The sequence below is a fragment of the Urocitellus parryii genome, chromosome 11 (assembly GCF_045843805.1).
Source record: "Urocitellus parryii isolate mUroPar1 chromosome 11, mUroPar1.hap1, whole genome shotgun sequence".
Classification (NCBI taxonomy): Eukaryota; Metazoa; Chordata; class Mammalia; order Rodentia; family Sciuridae; genus Urocitellus; species Urocitellus parryii.
The window spans coordinates 117623209-117645473 of record NC_135541.1 but is presented as its reverse complement, the minus strand read 5'-3'; the positions used below and the strand labels follow the sequence as shown (position 1 = coordinate 117645473).

General features: G+C 39.9%; 1 pseudogene; it reads left to right on the top strand.

The window, feature by feature from the left end:
* The first annotated feature begins 13594 nt into the window (after positions 1-13594).
* On the top strand, positions 13595-17753 carry LOC113176357 (T-cell surface glycoprotein CD1b-3-like; annotated as a pseudogene).
* The last annotated feature ends 4512 nt before the right edge of the window (positions 17754-22265 follow it).

The following is a 22265-nucleotide window of genomic DNA, read 5'->3' as shown; positions in this document are numbered from 1 at the left end:
TGTTGTGTTTTGAAATTTACCCCCTATTTATTTATGTTGCTCTTGTATACTTGAAAAGTCTCCCTTGCAGGTGCGGGCGGCGGCTGTGCCCCTACTCCAATTGGGGTGACGTGTCTACCACGCTGGTGGCTCTCTGGGCCTGTTCCGGGAGTGGAAGGCGGCTCTGCTCTGTCCCTATTCCGATTGGGGTGTCCTGACTACCATGCTGGCAGGTCGCTGGGCCTGTTCCGGGCGTGGTCTTGGCTGGCGGGATTCCACCTAATGGCAGTCCCTAACCTCCCTGCTTGCTAATTAATGGCTTCTCTGAGGCGCCACCCTTCTGTAGCTGCGGGGCAGGCCGCGTGAATCAGTTGGCCTGGATCTCCGGGGTCCTGCTGCTGGCTGTTTTGATGTTGCAAGCTGTTGGAGAGTGGTGGTGTATCCTTCCGCTTTCCCGGATGGTGGCCGCTGACTGCCTGGATGGAGTGTCCGCTGTTTTGATGTTGCACTCTGAAGGAGAGTGGCAGTGTATCCTTCAGCTTTCCCAGATGGTGGCCGCTGACTGCCTCGGTGGAGTGTCCACTGTTTTGATGTTGCACTCTGAAGGAGAGTGGCGGTGTATCCTTCAGCTTTCCCGGATGGTGGCCGCTGACTACCTCGGTGGAGTGTCCGCTGTGGGGGATGGTACTGTACCGCTTCCTTCCCCTTCTGAGATCCCGTGCTCGGCCCAAGGGTCCGTGTGGGCTTGGCTGGCGGGATTCCACCTAATGGCAGTCCCTAACCTCCCTGCTTGCTAATTAATGGCTTCAATGAGGCGCCACGCCTTCTGTAGCCGCAGGGCAGGCCGCGCGAATCAGTTGGCCTGGATCTCCGGGGCCCTGCTCCAGGCTGTTGGGATCCCTGGCACTCTATCACTTTGATTTTTTCTGCTTCCCCTCCCCCAGCGCTGGCTAGCCAGGTTTCGTTTTGGCTGCTACTGGGAGGAGGGGTTGGAGGTCAGATGTCTCTAGTTTCCCCCTAGACTTTATGGAGGCTCAGCTTGATACTCCCTCTCCCGGCAAGCCTAGGAGAGATTTTATGCGAATTCCCGCTGTCTGGGGGGTGAGCTGAATGACACTGACCTGTTTTGATGTTGCACTCTGAAGGAAAGTGGTGGTGTATCCTTCAGCTTTCCCGGATGGTGGCCGCTGACTGCCTCGGTGGAGTGTCCGCTGTGGGGGATGGTACTGTACCGCTTCCTTCCCCTTCTGAGATCCCGTGCTCGGCCCAAGGGTCTGTGTGGGCTTGGCTGGCAGGATTCCACCTAATGGCCCATTTTTCATTTCTTAAATATGCATTCAATTAATGTCTACTCAACCCCAAGGGCATAAATAACCTCCATGGTAACATTAGACAGAGTAGAGAAATAAAAACTCATAAGCTAGAGAAGAACACATATAAACCAAGCATACATATAACCCATGAGAGAAAGCATTCAGAAATAAGTGAGTTTAATTAAATATATTTTATTTATATTTACTATTTTCATGAACTTGTTTACAGTGGACACTAGAATTTTGTCTGAAAAAAATTAGATATGGACAAGGCAGAGAATACATATCTCAAGGGTTTTTAATTCAGAAATTGATGAAGATATCAGAAAAGATTGAAATTGAGCCTACATCCTAAATACTACCCATGATGCTTTCAGGGTCACGTATGAGCTTCTCCTAACTCCTCAGTAAGAGACTAACACAGGGTGGTACTCTGTGTTAGCTACTTTTTCATCAACATAGTGAAAAACCTGATAATTAACTTCTAAGAAAAATAAAATACTTTGTTTTCTTTTGGCTCACAGTCTCAGAGGTTCCAGTCCCCAGTCAGTGGCCACATCACTTTGGGTCTACGGAAAGTCTGCACATCGTGGTGGGAGAACACGGCAGAGCATGCATCACAACCAAAGGAGCACAGAGGAGCAAGGCAGGAGAGAGGAAGAGACAGGGGTCCTCCAACCCACTTCAAGGACAAGCTTTCAATGACCAAGGACTTAACCTCCCAGAGGTCCCACCACCTCCCATTAACTGCACCCTGGGAACCAAACATTTAACACCTGAGCCTTTTGGGACATTCAACATCCAAACTATAGTGTGTCCCATGACCTCACCTCCCTCCACTAGGCCTCACCCCTTGAAGATCTGTCACTTCTCAATACTTTACATTGGGGACCAAGATGCCAGCACATGAGCCTTTGGGGAACAAACCACAGCAAATCACAGCACTGCAGTGCTCTGTTTCTTGACGTGATTTCAAGAAACCAATCAACTTTGCTGCACTGGAGTTGAGTGCATAATTGTTCAATTAATTTTATATGATTGCTTTATGCCTTATCTCTTTTTATATTTCACAATAAAATATTTTGAAAAATAGCACCACCACCACCAATGGAAAAAAGAAAAGAAAAGAAAATTTTGTTTGATTTGACTTGTAGTCCTTTTTTTTCCTGAAAACCTATTTTCCATTCTTATCTCAAATAGGTCTCTACTGATCAGGTTTTCTCCTGTTTATGGACTTTTAGGATAATGTACAGAGGGCCCACAGCATTTCCTACTCATTTCTTCAAAATGTTACATAGTTTTATAGGGCTGAGAATTATTGGCCCTTGTTTTCACTTGTTCCCTTACAATCCCTACTAGATTTTTGTGCCCAGAATTGTTTCATGTGAGGTGTCCAAGATGCAAATTGTTTCCCAACAATACAAGACATGAATGCCAGGACTCTTCCTTTGTAATCTTCTATCTTGAGCCTCAAAAACATTTTTTCTGGTAATGTCACAAGAAAACCACAAGGATTGCTGAATGGAACCTAAATAGGAAACTCCATTTGACAGGCAGGCCAGTCTCCTCAAATTCAACTAGACAACTGTGAAATCTGAATCAAATCCAGCAGGTAAAAATAATTGTGAGCAAGGAAAGGAACATGAATATATATATTATGAATATATGTAATTCATAATTCACACATATGCGTGTGTGTGCGTGTGTGTGTATTCACAGTTGTCGAGTTGAATTTGAGGGGACTGGCATGCCTGTAATATGGAGTTTCCTATTTAGTATCCTTTTAGTAACCCCTATGTTATTTTTGTGTGTGTGTGTGTGTGTGTGTGTGTGTGATAACTAAAAGAAAACAAAAAATGTTTTAGAGGCTCAAAACATATATATAACATTGTCCACAGTCATCTGCTGTGGCAATGGACCATGGGGGATCTCTAGCTTGCATTTTCCCTACAAGGAGATGCCTGTGTTGGTTCTAAACCAATCTAGGTGGGAGTGTGTGTACATTTCTTCAAGTTATAAGAATGTTGGTCCTACATATCGGTGGTACTAGTTAGTTGACAGTCATTTTAAACAATTAAAATTTGATGTCAGTAGGGTGGCCAAGTAGAGTGTCCTGTCTTTTTGTGGGAAAACAAAAGTAGAGTGTCCTGTCTTTTTGTGGGAAAACAAATGTAAGCTGGAGATCCCCAATGGTCTCCATTGCCACCACAGATGACTCTGCAGGTGATTTCCACAGAACTCACAAACCTCAAACAATTTTACCAGCCCACATTTTGTTCCCTCTGTGCCCCACAATCTAAGCTGCTATCATTGGGCACCTCTCTGAAACTGTACCCACTGTACCACCAGTTTTTCTCAAGATATTCCATAGAACTGAGAGAGAGGGAAACCCTTCAAACTCATTCTATGAAACAAATGTTGCCCTGTTACAAACACCAGGTAAGAACATGGCAACAATAACAACAGCAAAAGAAAACTAACATGGTTCAATAGCCACAGTGAGCTTGGGTGTAAAAATTGTTTTACTTATTTGTTTTTTTTTTCTTTTTAGATGTAAAAAATTTTAACCAAACACTATCAAATCAAATTTAATAGCATATCAAAAAGATAATTCATTGTTATAAAGCTGTTTTCATCTGGGAACACAAGGAGGGTTCAATATGGAAAAATCCCAAGAATGGCTCAAGAAATGCAAATCATTAAATATAATATTTCATGTCAATAGAATTAAAGGCAAAACCATGTGGTATGCTCAATAGTTTCAGAAAAAAACATTTTATAAAAGTTCAACATCCCTTCATTATAAAAGCCTTGAACAAACTAGCTAGATGTATTTCAACATAATAAGGGGTACATATAACAACCCCACAGCTAACATCAGACTGAAGGGGGAAATTAAAAAAGCATTTTTTTTCTGTAATCAGAAAAAAGACAGGACTAGCCACTCTTACTGTCATTATTCAACAATACTAGAATTTTGAGCCAGAGCAAGTAGGCAAGTCAAAGAAATAAATTGCATACCTACAAACAGGAAGGCAAGAAGTCAAATTACCCTTAGTAGCACATGATATAATTCTCCATATGGCGAAGTCTAAAGACCCCACCAAGAGATTATTAGAAATTATAACAAATTAGAAACTCTCATACATTATCAGCAGGAAAGGAAATTCGTACAGCCATTGTTAAAGAACAGTATGGAGGTTCCTCAAAAAACTAAAAAAATAACTGACCACATGAACCAGCAGAACAGAAAACCAACATAAAAAATTGATAGGTTTTCTATTCACCTATAAGAAATTTGCTGAAAAAGAAATCAGGAAATCAATTTCATTCATTCTAGCCATCAAACTAACAAAGAAACAAACTGTCACCACCAACAAAACAAAATCTCGAAGATTAAACTAAATCAAGGAAGTGAAAGACCTCTACAGTGAACATTACAAAGCACTGATTAAACAAGTTAAAGAAAACACACACACACACACACACACACACACACACACAGTAAGACCTCTTGTGTTCATGATTAGAAAAAAATTAATATTAAAATTCCCATACTAGCCAAAGTGATTTATGGATTCAATACAATCCCCTTCAAAATTCCAAAATTCCCATGACATTATTTATAAAACTAGAAAAAAATGTCCTAAAATTGATATGGAAGCCCAAAAGACCCTGACTAACCAAAGCTGTCTTCAACAAAAAGAACCAAGCTGGAAGAACAATAAATACAGAATAGAAATCCCATATAAACAGAATAGATATCCCATATAAATAAACAAACTCATTTGCACACCCCAGTTATTATCAATAAAGGACCCCAAAGCATATATTTGAGAAATGACAGTATCTTAAAAGTGTTGCAAAACTGGATATCCCCATGCAGAAGACATAAATTCGACCATTATCTCTAACCCTACATGTAACTTAACTCAAAATGGATTAAGGGCCTAAATGTAAGAACTAAAAGTCTGAAACTAATAGAAGGAATTGTAGGGAAAACATTTTAAGATATTGATATAGGCAATATTTTTCTAGTGAGAACCCCAAAGTCACAGAAAACTGTTAGGGTCTGTAAACAAGTCAGGATGGAGCCTGGCATTTTGCCAGAAGGAGTGGTTTGTGAAGTAAAGCCAGCGAGCCATTAAGTGTGGAGATTCCTTATTGGTTGACTGCTGTATCTAGTTTATGCGAATTAAGATAAGCTGTGTGGAATGTATAAATACCCCTCCTGTCCTACAATAAATGGCTCCCACTCCTGCTGTATCAATGTACACAAGTTGCTCGTCACCCCCAGGTTATTTTGCTGCAGCTGGACTGCGGCAGATGGTGGCCCATTACGGGGAGCCCCGGGACACTCAGGGGTAAGTGACAAAAAAAGCTGCCTGTCCCTAGATAGGACAGGAGCAAATCTGCTCATCCCTAGGCAGATAGGGCGAGAGGAAAAATGGCCATTTTGAAAAAATGGAAAAGATTGATACAGTATGTTTGTGTCTTGTTTTGTCTAAGTGTATTGTATTGTCTTTGTGACAAAAATATGGAAGCGGTGTTAAGTAAATTACTAAGGGAAGAAGGCACCCCAGTGGAACCAAGAATAGTTAGAGCATGTGTTGATAAGAGCCCAGCAACTCTAGTCAGAAAGAAAAAGAAAGTTCAGAAGAAGAAGGATTATCAGGAAAAAAGTTGCAGCAAAAGGCTATTACTGAATACTTTTTGTTACCGGATGGTGTGTGAATCGACGAGGCAGCTGCCAAGTGTGCAAGCCGGTCATGGTGCAGCAAGGACTTTCCAAGCAGCAGCAGCCGACTCTTCCCTGCCCCCCACCTGGGGAGCGGGACACCACTTAGAGAGATCAAAGCCAGGCACAGTCTCGCAGGCTCTTGCTCCCTGTGCCCAGTGGCAGTTTGAGTCCTGAACACTCCCCAGACTCTCCCTGGGGCCATCTGGGTCTGCCCGGGCTGCTGCAGGCAGAAGACACCCTGTCCCTGAAGTTTGGTCATTTTCAAGGCCAGTAACTACAATGGTTCTCCCACACCTGGAAGCTAATGAGTGATGAGCACTATTAAGGCTTATTTCAAATGTAAAAAACCTTGAGATAATGTACTAAATTGTTCAGAAGGTTGTTTTCTTAGTGCCTGCTGGAATACTACAGGATTTTCTTTAGCATCATTGCTGGAGTTCCTGCCTTCCTCCCAGTGCCAGTGAGGACGAGGGTTGAAGAATTTCCAGTGTTGCTGAGAACCAGACGAGACTTCGGCTGAGAAATGGAGGAGACTTCAGATCAAGCTAGCTGCTTGCAGAACTTACCTGGAATGTGATTTACCTGGACTGTGAGTTAATCTATTGAGACACTGCTTTACCTGGACTGAGACAACAAACTGTAATCTACAACAAATTGTAACTCGGTATCATTGCTAACGGTGTCATTGCTGGTATGATTTTTTCAAGGGCTTCTTGAATGGAGCCATCAATTGGCTTGGAATTGTGGCATTTTGTATCCTCCCCTTCTGCTTGTAGCAGATTATTTATGGTGTTTGTGTAAAAACCACTATGGTTGTCATTTCAATTAAACAAAAGGGAGAAATATTGGGGTCTGTAAACAAGTCAGGATGGAGCCTGGCATTTTGCCAGAGGGAGTGGTTTGTGAAGTAACGCCAGAAAGCCATTAAGTGTGGAGATTCCTTATTGGTTGACTGCTGTATCTAGTTTATGTTAATTAAGATAAGCTGTGTGTAATGTATATATACCCCTACTGTTCTACAATAAATGGCTCCTACTCCTGCTGTATCAATGTACACAAGTTGCTCGTCAAACCCCCCACACCCACACCCACCCTCCCCACCCCCGTTATTTTGCTGCAGCCGGACTGCGGCAGAAAACAAAACTAAAAATTGACAAATGGGAATGTCAAACAGAACGCTTCTTCACGTCAAAGGAAATAGTCAACAGAATGAAGAGACAGTCGGCAGATTGGAAGGAGGTCTTTGCCAAGTATTTATCTCACAGAAGGTCAGTATCTAAATTACAAAAGAGCTCAAAAAATGAAAGAGGTAATTCACTTAGAAATCTGAAATCATTTTTTAAAAGAGCACCAATGGTTAACAAATATATATATATATATAAAAATACTCAATTATCAGTAGTCATCAGGCAAATGCAAAATCAAGACTACAATGAGATACCATCTCACCCCAATTAGAATATCTATTACCAAAAAGAAATAAATAAAAAGCAACTTATGTAGGAGAGGTTGTGAAGAAAAAAGGAACTCTCATACATTATCAGCAGGAAAGGAAATTCATACAGCCATTGTTAAAGAACAGTATGGAGGTTCCTCAAAAAAACACTAAAAAATAACTGTACCACATGATCCAGCACTCCTCCTTCTGCATCTATATTCAAAGGAAATTAAAACAGCATACCATAAAGATACTTACATATCCATTCCAGGCAGCACTATGTGCCATACTTAGGTGCCTAGGTCAGTTGCATATCTTATCTACAGAAGATCGAGTTTTAAAATATGGCATATTAGAATTCAGCCTTAAAGAAAATCCTGTGATCTGCAGCAAAATGAATGAAACTGGATGACATTATGTTAAGTGACACTGTTATGTTGAGCCCAGACACTGAAAAAACAAAATTATATATGCCCTCTCACATGTGAAAGCTAAAAATCATTGACCTTAATGTAGAACAGTGACTAAGAGAAGTTGGGAAGGGTGTATGTGTGTGAGGGAGGGTGGATAGGGGATCTTTGCAGGCTATGTTCATGTGTGGAAATATCATACTGAGCCCCACTCACTATTCTGTATGATTCGTATGTTTTCATAAAAGTAGAAATAAAATGTAAAAATTAATAAAATGATAAATCTAAAAAATATCTGTAACTTCTAACCTAGAAAGTTCATTTCTGTGCGTATCCTAAGAGATGAGTGTTTATATTCATAAAGACATTTACAAACCAGCTGTGGTGGTGCTGAAGCAGGAGAATCACAAGTTCAGGGCCAGCATGGGAAACAGTGAGACTCTATGTCAAAGTGAAATTTTTAAAAGGCTGGGGAGGTAGACCAGCATGAAAGCACTTGCCAAGCTTGCAAAAGGCCCTGGGTTCAATGTCCAGGACTGACAAAACAAATAAACAAACAAACAAAAACTTGTCTAATGGTATTTAAAAGTATCTTAGTTATTCAAAATAACAAATCTAGTGACAATTCAAATGTCCATACACAGTTGAATGGATAAATTGTTTTATGGTCACACACAATGGAATGCTACACAGAAAGAAAAAGATTGAACTACTGCTACACATCACAACATGGATAGATCTCAGAAATAATGTTCTATGAGAAATGGGCATTAAGATTCCATTAATGCAAAGATCAAAAACAGAATCAAAACTAACCTAATGTGATAGAGATCAGAATACTGATTGCCTTTAAAAGGTCGTTGACTGGAAAGTGGAACCATGACTCATTCTTCTGGGTGCTAAAAATATTCTTTTTCAGGGTGATGGATCTTACTTGGGCTTCTTCCGGAAATAATACCATAAAACAGGAAAAAAGATAAAGCCAAAAGAAGTTTTATAGGTAAAACTTTATTTGGGGGCATGATCCCAGGGGTGGGGGGACACTAAGGGTAAAACAGGAAAGGATGGAGAGCCAATACAGCGGTGCTATCAGCCTTGTTACCAGTGTGAAAAACTGGGATCTGATCTTGCTGGGACTTTCTGACCCTCGGTACCAATTGTGCCTCTTATTATTCACCTGAGGGGTTTTGGAGGCGCACATATTCATGACCTCACACTATTAATAGTTAAGGATGGTCCCATGGTATGTTACCTCCCCACACGTGGAGTTCTGAGTGCTAAGTTCACATGCTAAGTAGCTTCTTCAGGTGTCCCAGTCACATCATGAGAAAGTCTTGGGGCAAATGCATAGAGGATGTTCATAGCTGCAGAAATGAGCCTGTCTCAATGCTTCATTAGGGATGGAGGGAAGAACTGGCCTTGATGTAAGGCAGGGTAAAAAAGGTGTCTTGTTACTATCTTACTATATTGACAAACAAAAAATATATGTAAACCCAAAAATCAATCTTTTTTTTTTTTCCAAAGAATGTCTTAGTCCTCCAATATTCAGTAACTAAATACTCGATGCTCAGTAACAGTTACCCAGGCTCCTAGTTACTCCACGCCACCTAGTGGTAAAACACAGACATTCACAAACATCATCAGGTGTTTAAAGAGAAAATTTGCAGTTTCACCATTTCTAACTGAAATTCTGGTGCCTGATGTAGAACTGCTAACCTGCAGTTTATTTGTTGGAACGCTTATCTTAACTCACTATTTTTAAAAAGAACAAACAAGCTTATTTTGGTACTTTTAAGTAAACTGTAAAGATGTGGGGAGGTTTGTAGTTGATATTTTGCTGTAAATGGAAGACTTGATTATCTGCCTCCGGGCCATTTCTCCCCTATTTTGTTCCATAGTTATGGTCAGCCTGAAATAAGATCCGAATGCTGCATTTGGAATCTACACAATCATAATTATTCCAGTCTTCTTTTGTTAAGAATTTTTGTGTGTAAGTCTATGAGTAACATAGGTCTGTAACTTATTTTATATAATTTCTTTGTAAAGTTTCAGTGTTAGGCAAATGCTGTACTTATAAAATAAATTGAGAGCTGCTTCCCTTTCTATTTTTCAAAGATTTTATGTATTATTGGCATTTTTTTCTCTTCTTAATCAATGATAAAGTTCAGTAAGCCTTCTGGTTCTGAAATTTTCTTTATTGGTTGAGTTGAAAAAAATAAATGTTAACATTTATTTTTAATTTATTTTATTTGATATTTATTGTTTTAATAACAAATTACCATAGAGTTATTACAATCTTTACTTTCTCCTCTCAATTACCGTAAATTATGTTCTTAAGAATTTTTAAAAATTTAATCTTCATTATCAAATGTATTGACATCAAGCTTTTCATTATATTCACATCTTATCAATTTAGTGATAAAGTTTGTGCTAATATCCTTTCTTTTATTCTTGAAACTGGTAATTTCATAATTTTTTCTCTTTTTTATTCATCATTCTTGTTAGGGATATATTAATTTGATTAATCTTTAGAGGAAGTGTTTAATTTTCAACTAATTATGTATTTTCTAGATGTCTTATTGTTATGGATTCCAAGTTCATTTCCATTGTGATCAGAGAACATATTCAGTGGTTTCAGTTCTTCTATATTGAATGAAACTTCTTTAATGGCAGAACCACAGTGAGTGTTCTGTGCATGTTGAAAGAAAACACATTCAGAAGTTGCTCAGGTATAATGTCTGATAGATATATATTGGGTCATATTGGTTGATATTACGGTTCCAATCTTCTGTATACAGATCTTGGTTATTTTGTCTGTCCATTGCTAACAAAAGATATGTTTAAAAATATCTCCAAGCATATTTGCAAAAACGTCTTTTTCAGTGTATATTAGTCATCATAATACACAGGTGCACTTCGCCATAGTCACACATGCATGAAATATAGTTTGCTTCATTTTGGTCTCAGGTACTTCCTCTTCCTCCTCCCTCTTTCCTCTCCCTTTTTTCCCTTTGTCTTCTCTATTAGCATTTCTTCTATTTATTTATTGTATTTTTTATAATTGGTGTTTTATAGATACACATACAGGTGAAATTCACTGGGGGTTATCATCTATTTGCAGAAGCTTTTTGGTTCGATGGCATCCCACTTATTGATTCTTGGTTTTATTTCTTGAACTTTAGGAGTCTCCATAAGGAATTTGATGCCTGTGTTGATATGTCGGAGTGTTGAGCCTATATTTTCTTCTTGCAGTGGCAGAGCTTTTGGAGTAACTCCTAGGCCTTTGATCCACTTTGAATTGACTTGTGTGCTGGGAGAGAGACACGAGTCCACTTTCATGCTTCCACATATGGACATCCAGTTTTCCCATCACTACTACTTTGGTTGGCACCCATTTTATTTATTTTTTTAGAGCTAAATTTTATTTTATTCATTAATTCTACCTGTTATTTTTTTTATAAATGTCCTATATTTTTTGAAAAAAAAATGGTTATTTTTAGTGATATATAACAGTAGGATTCAATTTGATATAATTATAGAATCATAGAATATGCTTTGTTATAGTTCATTCTCCACTACTTCTCCTTTCCCTTCTCCCCTCCTCAGTTCTCTTTCCTCTAGTCTTTAGTCTACTGATCTTTCTGGCTATTCACTTACAGTTTCTTTGTTGTTTGTTTGTTTGTTTGTTTTTAGTGTCTTGTGTATATGCATAATGGTGAGATTCCCTGTGGTATATTCATATATGTAAATAGGAATGTTAGGTCCGATTTGTTCCACTGTCTTCCATTATCCTGTGCCTCCTCTCTCTCCTTCAATGCCCATCCTCTATTCCACTGATATTTATTCTATTTTCATGGAATTCCACCACTGTATTTTCTTTTCTCCTTTTTCCCCTTATTTTGCACTAGTTTCGGTTTATTAGAGAAAACATTTGACCCTTGGCTTTCTGAATTTGTCTTATTTGTCTTACTTCACTTATAAATGATAATTTTCAATGATTCTTAAGTTTGGTCTCTTAATGTTATCCCAGATGTCTTACACATTCTTTTCATGGTCTCTTAACATCTGTTCTTTATTGTCAACTTTATTTTCAAGATTATATACTTTGTCTTGAACTCCTCGGGATTGGTATTCAGTGTCATCTAATCTATTTATGATGCTTTCCTTTCAATCTTTCATTTTCAGGAATTCCATTTGGTTCTTCTGCAGACTCTTTATAGAAATTACCTTTCACTTCCTGTGTTTTCTAAGTTCATCGTCTTCTAGCTTGTTGAACATTCTAACTATGAAATTTCTAAATTCTTTCTCTGATATGTTCTCATTTCTGAATCAACGGGGTCAGTTGTTGGAATGTCTTGGCTATTTGGTGTGGTTTGTTCCCTTGGTTTTTCATATGGCTCTTATGTCTGTCCATCTTCTGGGATGATTATCACTTTTTTTAACATAAGGGATTATATAGTAAACTTCTTCCTCTTAAGAGCCCAGGGATATAAATGTGAAAGAATTGATAATTTTATTCAATTTGTGTCCTTTGTGGTTCCCAATTCAGTACCACTTTGAGAGAAGCCACAGATCCCTATTTACTGCAATCGTTCGGAGCAAATCCACATACTCTTCAATCTTAGGAAAACCCAAAAACTTGTTGATAGTGTTCTCAACAGTTTCTATAACCCAGATATAAACTTGTTGTAAGGTTCTGGAATATGTTGAAAAGTTACTAATCAAACATAGTCAAACTGCTAAAACATTATGTAGGGGTTGAAAAGGGGAAGAGAGAAATTTGGACAAAAGAGGAGAGAGAAAGAAAAGAAAAAAATATAAGAGAAAAAAATGAACCCTAAAGTAAAAATAAGAGAAAAGCAAATTGGTGGGATGGAGGAGATTGAAAATCAACAGGCAATATAACAGGGAAAAGGAGGTGAGAGAAGCAAATATGAACCTAAGCTAGGAAAACAAGGAGAGAATTATTCAAAATAATGCCTTAAAACATTAGAAGAAATACAATCAAATGGGCTGATTGCACAATGTCAAATAGTAGGGTAGCAACTATCAAATGTAGAGGAAGAGTGATATATGACCAAAGTTGACATTTCAGCTATTTATGATAAACCATGCCAAGTGAAGAGAATTCTTATTGAATGTCTGTTTGGATTTCATCAGCATCTGAGAGATTTAGAAAGTGTCCATCACTCTTCAGATTTGGATTCCTCCAGAAATTCTGGGTACAGGAGCCGCTCTCCTGGTTGCTGTGAACTCTCTACCAGCCGGTTCTCATTTGAGCCCAGGGTCCTGAGTCTGGATGCTCTGAGTACGTGGTGTTGTATCTGTTGGCTCTTTCTGTGTGCAGGAGCTCAGAATATGGGGCTCTGGGCTGTTGGTTTGATTGCTGCAGGTAATCACACACCTGCTCCTCTCCACAGGGTCCTCTTCAAAGTGACATGGAGGCTGGTGACTGTCTGTGTGTGTGAGACTTGTGGTTGTGCTTCTCTATGGGTGGTGGGTGGTACAGAGGCATCCCCCTGACCAACACAAATTGCCAGAGCACTGTTCCTGCTGCCAGGAAAGAGGCTCAGCCAGTTCCCCTAGGTTCTAGTTCCCACCGCCTAAGGTTGCGAACCATGGGTGCCACTTCCCTCCACTGCCGAGGACAGAGACTGCCTCCCCTCCTGGGTTCTGAGATCCCATTTCCTGCCACCATCTCTGCCAGGCGCCCATGGACCACGCACAGACTGCTGAGCTAGCCAAACACTTCCTAGGAGTGTCCTGCTCTTGGGTCGACCTCAACCCGTTCCCCTTATTTATAATGGAGGAGGGGGCGTTGAGGGTTTCAGCCACTTTCAGTTGGTAGTTATCCCTCTACAAGTTCCTTGTAGAGGAACTCCTTCTGGTGGTATTTGTTGCTGTTTGAAGGAGGGGTGATGCTGATATGCTCAAAAGACTGTCATGCCTGGCATAGTACTCGGTCCACTGCTGGGGATCTCCTTCAATGATCCAGCTGTTCCTGTTGTGTTTCAACTTGGCCTGCTTTTTTCCAGCTATTGCTCAAGTAGTGAGCTTTTAACATTTTCATCTTCCTTTCTCTCTCTGTTGCTCAGCCTTCTCGATTCTCTGCTTTGGGCTTAAGGTTAAGGAATTCTCTCCTTATTTTCTGCTCTAGTAACCAAACCACAAGTATCTCCAGATCTCATACTGTCTAATATGGGGTCTTAGAACATTTACTAAGGACAAGGACACTGTATAAGAACATGGGGCCAGAGGTGAGGACCCGCAGTGGTTAGGAAAGGGAGACACAACACTGGAAAGCTTGTAATGATCTCTTGGTAGGTAGAAAGTTTTTATTTTTATTTTTTAAGTGTAGTTATGTTTAAAACTCTGGAATCTAGGATTCTGTTTTTCTGTCATGAGCCTAGGAGCTCCTACTGCAGAAAAAAAGCACAGACGACACACATTCTCTAGGGTCTGACTCACAAATGGTAGATCTGCAGCCCTACTCCTTCCAAAGCAAATAGACAGATACCACCAAGGAACAAATGAAAAACTACACAAAGCATATAATCTTGAAGCTGCTACAGCAGAGGAAGGGGGTGGACAGCAATTGGGACCGTAGTGATTTGGGCTTTGGAGACATAAAATTGAAGGCAAAAAAGTAGACCACTAAGGTCAAAAGTGTGGGTCACAGGGAAGCCAGCAACTGAGAGTTTTGGGGAGACAGCCCAGATGTGCAAAGCAGAAAAGGAAGACAACACATGGGGGAATAATGCAAAGGGGCAAGTGGACAGAATTACAGAAAATGTACAAGATCCGGGGCTCAATCCTCACCACTGAAAAAAAAAATTCCCTATTGATAAAGTGACTTTTCAGTGCCATATAAAACTTGTTCTGTGGCAGTCAAAATAGGAGAAGATGAGTGGAACAGAAGCTGGTGACAGTGAGAGAAGCTGGAATCTTAGAAGAAAACCCAAACTAAAGGGAAATGGGAAACTGAGTAGGAGGCTCAGGGTTTTGGCCGGAAGCAGAATTTTCTTGTTTCAGACAGTAAACATTTTTCTGCTGGTTGGAGAAGGAAGTAAGAAGAGAATTCTGCGGGGATAGATTTTGTTTAGAACAGAAATCAAAGAAAAACTTTTCAGAGAGAAAACAATAACAAGTGCAAGTGCCATGCTGTGACAGTGAAATTGATAAGAACTGGGGCAATTGACCAGTTAGGTGCAAGAGGGTGTGTGTGTGTGTGTGTGTGTGTGTGTGTGTGTGTGTGTGTGTTGGTAGTTTATACCTAGAGAGTCAGAGTGCCACGATGGTGCTATCATAAATGCCCCTGACTCGAGGTCCCTGTAGTCTTCTAGAGGGTGTTTACAGAGAGAGCAAGGGACCCTGTAATAAGCAAATGCCACCTAAGATAAATGAGCTCCTTCTGTGCTTCGCATTCTGAGTCTTCCCATTCTGGTGCCTTTTTTTCCCAATTCTCTCCTTCCAAGTATCTCATTTCTCCCCATTGTTTCTGTTCTTTTGCTACATACAGGGTTTGAAGATCCTATTACCGTCCATATCAGCAAGACTGCATCCTTTTACAACAATTCCTGGGTACAAGGTAAATGCTCAGTTAGGTTGCATGACTGCAGACTTGCAGCTGGGACAGCAGCTCTGATTCTATCATTTTCCTGTATCCCTGGTCGAGGGGCAAATTCAGCAACAAGGAGTTGAGTGAACTGGAAACATATTTCCGAAACTACTTCACTAGTGTCTCTCAGGCAGTCCACACTGGTCTATTACGATTGGATTGTGAGTTCAGTTCCCTCAATTGGGAGGGTGGTGCATGGGGTATCTCTCTATGAGGTTTTATTCCTCTAGGAAATCGCATACTCTGTTCTGAATCTTACTCCTTTCTCTCCATCATAAAATTACAATCACACAGTTGGGCAAGTTCTATAAACCAGATCCTTCAAACCCTTCTGTCTTCTGCTACTTATGATCTGCTTTCTCATTGATTTCAGGACTGTATTTTATCATCCTGCCTTAGAGATGTATCTTGTGTCCACCCTTTTCCCAGACCTCTCATTAGGTAGCCTCCTCACTCTTTGGTTAGCTCTTTAAAGTGCGATTTTCCTCTCCCCCATTGAATCTCTTCAGCCTTCCCTGTCTACACAGTCATTGTAACCACAGGATCCACTTACCCTAGCTTGTTACAATCTCAGACTCACAACTTTCCCTCCCACACAGTTCCAGGTTCCTTTGAACAATTTTCCCTTTTTTTTTTTTTTTCAAATCATTCACCTCTTCCTCTACCTCCAACTCCTACCAGTTCCCTTTTCTGTGCACCTGTGATCCAACCAGAATTGGTTCCATTCCTGTAAATCTCCAAAACTTCTCCTTTCCACTTCTATTGTGTGTTGCTTCTACTCATTCCATTTTATCCTTTTTAAATTCCCTTTGTCCTTTAATTCATTGAATCCCTCTTCCCTAAGTCCCTTTGATATACAGATGGCAGCAGGCTGTGAGATGCGTTCTGGGAAGAACTTCTTAGGCTTTTTGCAGTTAGCTGTTCAAGGAACTGATTTCCTGAGTTTTCAGAATGAAACATGGTTGCCTTCTCCAGAGGGAGGAAGAAAGGCCCAAGATTTCTGCAGACTACTCAGTCTGAACCCAGCCCTCACACACAGGATGCCCAGGCTTCTCAGTGACACCTGCCCATGATTCATCTTGGATCTTCTTGATGCAGGGAAGGCTCATCTCCAGTGACAAGGTCCGTACCATACCCATTCTCCAAGAACTTTGTAATCTAAAAGCAAATTGAGAATAAGAAGGGGTCACAGAGGAGAGGCGGGTGAGTGACATGCTCAGAAGTGGGAAAGATGGACCTTAAAAGGTGATGGGATCTGAACCACTCAGCTATCTTCATGTCTACCTGTGAACCTCCTTTCTGTCCTTTGCAGTGAAGCCTGAGGCCTGGGTGTCCAGTGGCCCCAGCCCTGGGCCTGGCCATCTGCTGCTGGTGCGCCACGTGTCTGGATTCTACCCAAAGCCCGTGTGGGTGATGTGGATTCGAGGTGAGCAGGAGCAGCTGGGCACTCAGAGAGGTGACATCCTGCCCAATGCTGATGGGACGTGGTATCAGAACAACCCTGGATGTGGCAGCTGGGGAGGCAGCTGGCCTGGCCTGCAGGGTGAAGCACAGCAGCCTAGGAGGGCAGGGCCTCGTCCTCCACTGGGGTGGTAAGAGTGGGACCCAGGCTGGAGATGGGAGGTTGTGATCCTCTAGAAGAGCAGAAGGGCCAGCTATAAATTTGGGAGTGGGGGATTCCAGACCTAAAAAAAGACAAGTAAGTTGATCAAAGGAATAGAAGAGTTAAAAACCGAGGGATGAGTAGATGCAGGAGGATATTGTGGGCTGATAAAGTATTCATCTCTGAAGAGGGATTTGAGAAAAAGTGGGGAGAAAGATTGGTAGACAAACCAGAGAAGCCCAGGTAATACAATGAAACAGGGAGCAGATGGGTCAAACAGGGAATGGATTTAAAATAACATCCTTGGTGTCCATTTGAATCTGCAGAGCATCACAGTTTCCCGGGCTTGATCTTGGCCATGATGGTGGCCCTGGCTCTTCTGATAGGTCTTGCATTTGGTTTAGGAAGCTCTGGTGAGTTCTTTGTAATTCATTTTTTTCCTATTCTTCCCTCATTCCCCACTTTTATTACCATTTTTTTCTTTCTCCTCACTTTTACTTTTCTCCTTAGTCCCCTTCATATTTTTTCTGTCTCCTCAGTTCTTACCTGCACCTTATGAATTTCTGTAATTTGCTCTTTTCTCACTTGGTTCACTTTCGGATAAACCGTGAACCTCTGCAGTGCTCTCCCTTTGAAATGAGGACCCAGTGACCCAGGTGCTCATCATACACCTCAACACCACATGGTGATGACATCACTTCAACTCTCCTCGTGAAACCTTTATAATTTATTGCTACTTCATGATCAGTTAACTAAGAAATGCTCAGTGTAAGCTTGCAGGATTTGTTGTTCTCACCTGAATTCTGGGGGTTTAAAATTCAGTTTTTAACTCCACCTTGTTCTATATTAATTGATCATTAGGTGCATTCCACACACCTTCACAGGTTACATCCTTCCCAGGACCTTCCTTGATTCCCAGTGGAAAGCAGTCAGTCTCTCACCTATGTTATTCCACATTTCAACTGTACTTTGCTATCCATACCCCTCACTCCCTAGCTTCTCTGGAAGTTGTGTAGGTTCTTTTCAACTTTTAATATTAGAAACTTGAGAGCAAAGTGCATGTCTTTTTAATGTCTATAACCCTGGGGAAGTGTCTTGCCTGCACATAACATGTTCTTAAGAAAAACAGTATTTAATTTAAGCCAAATGTTTAATATTTTAAAATTTTCTCTTTTCCTGACATCTGTGTTACAGTTGAGATATTTGATGTGCCTCTTATTAAAAGTCTTCTCACTTTGCCAAGATATTTCAAGCTATCCTAGTTTTACAATTTCTTCTCTGAGCCTCTGAGAAGAAACACAATTTTGCATCTTTCCCCTTTTGTTATTCAACTGTAGAGAATTAGTATAGTGGAACTATTGTTCCAAAGATTTTAAATTGAAAGAGCTGGGGAGGATGAAGCTTCTACGTATTCAATGTTTTGATAGTCAAATGGCAGATTGATCACATTGGAGGTTGGTAGAAAGGTAGAATCTGGCCTCTGATGTTAGACTTATGAACTATTCTTTACATTTAAAAAAATCAACAGTAGATTCACTGGGTGCATTAAAACTTGAAAGGCAAAATGAAGTACAGTAGATTGGGTAGACAGAGAAGATGGGAGGGGAGAGGAGGGGAGGGGGATAGTAGAGGATAGGAAAGGCAGCAGAATACAACAGACACTAGTATGGCAGTATGTAAAAACGTGGATGTGTAACCGATGTGATTCTGCAATCTGTATACGGGGTAAAAATTCTAGTTCATAACCCACTTGAATCAAATGTATGAAACATGATATGTCAAGAGCTTTGTAATGTTTTGAACAACTAATAAAAAAAACTTGAAAGGCGTCTGATATAGGTGGTATTTGGAATATGGTACAAGTGTGACACTGAAGAGAAAAGAATCAAAAAAGAGAGTATTGTTCCTAAGGATTAATACAGGGTCCAAGTAAGTAATGTACATACAGTACGTTGTTGTCATTATTCATTGTAGTTATATTCTATACAGTGGCTGCTGCAAATACTGGATTACTGAATACTGAACCATGTTACTAAGGTAAAAACAGGGTTAGAAGTTTATAATGTTTTTGTTAAACATTAAATACATAACTTTGTTTTTGTATATTTTGTTTTAAAATATATTATTTAAATGCAGTTAAATAAATTGCAAATAATTATTTATATGTAGTTTTTTTTTTTTGGTACTGAAACACTACCTGAAAAGTGTATAACAATTTCCTGACTTGAATAATGTGTTTGTAGATTTCTTTGGCTTTCAGCTTTGCTACAATTCTCTCTACTTAAAAAAAAATTACTTTGTCTCAATAAAAAAATAAATTTAGCTGCTTTTACAAAGCTTACTCATATTATTACATCTGTTACTATAAAAAAAATCCTCACTTACTCATCAGATTTCCTCTTTTCCCCGGTGTTCTGTATTGTTTATTCATTAAAATTGAAGTCACAGCCAACTGCACTCTAACTGTAACCCAAAGTTCATCTAACTCATTTATTTACTCTTTAAGGCACATTTTAGCCTTTTTGAGTTAAAAAACAGTAGATAGCACTTCCACAGTACGTTTTGGGGTCATTTTAATTCACAAAATCAGTAGCAAAGGACACAAAAATATGGAAAAAAAATGATGCTGAATAGACCACAGAAAGATGCTTGTACTGTAGTGGGGAGTGAAACCAGAGGCAGAACATTACCTCCTGTGACTTTTCTAGGGAGTGTGTAGGGGCTCGCTGGGTCCTGCAGAAGCCCTCAGAACAGCTGAGGAGGGTGTGGCAACGAAATTGAAAAGAGACCTCTGGAGACCAGTTTCCGAGAGCTGGATCCACTTTATTATTTCATAGGCAAGCTTTTAAGCATAGCCTGTCACTGGACAGATTTATCTGAGGGTCATAATGATCCAAAGAGCCAGAAACATACTTACAATCAGTAACCAATGGATTAGTAGGTCAGTGGCAGAAAAGCAGAAGGCAAAGAACATGCTGTGCACCTGAGAGAGGCCAGGTTACCACGGAGATGGGGCTGAGTGTGGTTAGTGTGCTCACCACAACTTCCAGATTCAGTGTGCTGAACCCTGAGAGCCTCTCACATAGGCAAAGTAGGCCATCTTCCAACTCACTGGCCCAACTAGCATGACCTTCATGTGACTCAAGTGTCGCACCACAGTGCACAGATCCATAAAAAACTGAGTATTGATTTGGGGTTACAAGTGAAGATCAATAAATAGACAAGTTAGCAAATACAGAAATCTTGATTATGAAGGTGGACTTAATGACCCCAAGTGGCAGTGTGAGTCAAGATATCCATGATTAACTTCAATTACTTTAAAATTCCTAAATGGATTCAATAGCTCCTAGGCACCTACTATATACTTATTATGCAGCAGGTGCATATTGAGTATAAAATAATGGAGAAAAAAAAAGATCATCACTGGGCCTGGGTATATAGCTCAGTAGCTCAGTTGGTAGAGTGCTTGCCTCGCATGGACAAGGCCCTGGGTTCATTCTCCAGCACCACACACACACACACACACACACACACACAAGTATGAGCTTGAAAATGTTCTTTAAAAAATTGAATTCTGCTCTTTATTATTTTTTGGCCTTTCTTAGTTTTCTCATTGAGCAACTTACTTTAGCTTAACTTGGAAAAAGGTACTTAGCCTCGTGTTGCTTAGAGAACTGAGAAGAGGGGACCCATGGCAAGGGGAATATCCAGAAAGACCAGGCCATGTAAGATATTTTCCTATGTTTTTTTTCTCCTAAAAAATTCATCCATCCATCCATTCATTCATCACAATTCAATTTTTCACTATTTGCATAGCAAACATATGCACTGAGAGTAGATCCAAAATGTAGTCAAACTTTTGGGAAGTGAAGTTGTCATGAGAGAAAAGGCAAACATGAAAAGCAGGAGAAGGGGGTGATCAAACATTGGGACACTTCATACTTTCTACTTGGAACAGACATGATTGGCTCCAGTCTGTCTAGCTTCCAATTCTTTTTGCCACATTTGAATGGCAGCCATGTGGTTTGGTTGATTAACTCCACTCTCAACTGCAGTGATCAGCCTAAGACAATCTTGAGAACTCATCCTTGAGAAAGTGATAAGCTAAAGAATGGACAGGCAACCTATCATTTAAGGTAGTCATTCTATAGTTTCCACTTGCCTTTGCTTGGATGAACGAGACTGGGTATGTACCTGTCCTAACGTGGCTCGGTTTATAAGGAGCCTAAATCTGTGATGTTAGTAAGGGGAAAGTGATACTCTCTCTTTTTCTGAATGTTATCATGTAGGATATAAAGCTGAAATCAGCTCAAATTATTTTTTCAACTCTGGAACAGCAAGTCTATGTATTAATCAAATAGTCAAGAATGTAGAGACAACAGACTCACAGAAGAGTTTAGATTAAACAGTATCCAAAGCCTGAATGATCCCTGGAATTCTCAATCATGTCACCCAATAAAATTTCCCTTAGTATTTTCAGCTCATTATGATGGTGTCCTTTTGTTGGTGACTGAAATCATCTGCCCAATGTACCAGGCATCAGGTGATTCAGCTGATTTCTACTTTTGGTTGCAAATTATTTTTCTACTTCCCTCTTCATTCTTCTCTAAGATTGGTTATTACTTAAAATTGATTCCTATCTTTTGCTTTTTCTTATAAACTTTTATACTAACTTGATTTTTAACTCTGGCACTTGGATCCATACCCCTCCTGTACTCTTCATGTGTTTTTGTCAACCAGTGACCAGAAATCAAAGTGGTTTTTATGCTGCTGGGTAAGTGAGTGATTTTGAAACATCTTCTTGATCTTCATTCTTTTGTCCATTTAAATGTGTAGGCAAAAAATGTATTATCTCGGGGCCTTCAAAAGGATAAAAGATTATCTAGCACAACCATTTTAATGTTATGAAAACAACAGTTCAACATGTAAGATATTTTTCATGGAATTTCTCCTGACAAAATTTATTCATTTATTCATTTGTCCATGTATTTATTCATCAGTTCAACTTTTTGTGTGGGGAACATACTCATTGAGAGTAGTTCCAAAATTTATAAAATCAGTCCTAGCTCCAAGATATTGAACATATAATTTTTTTTAGCAGAAAAAAAATGTCCTTTATTGTGTACAAGTAATCTTTTTATACTATTGTGAACAAAGAAGGCA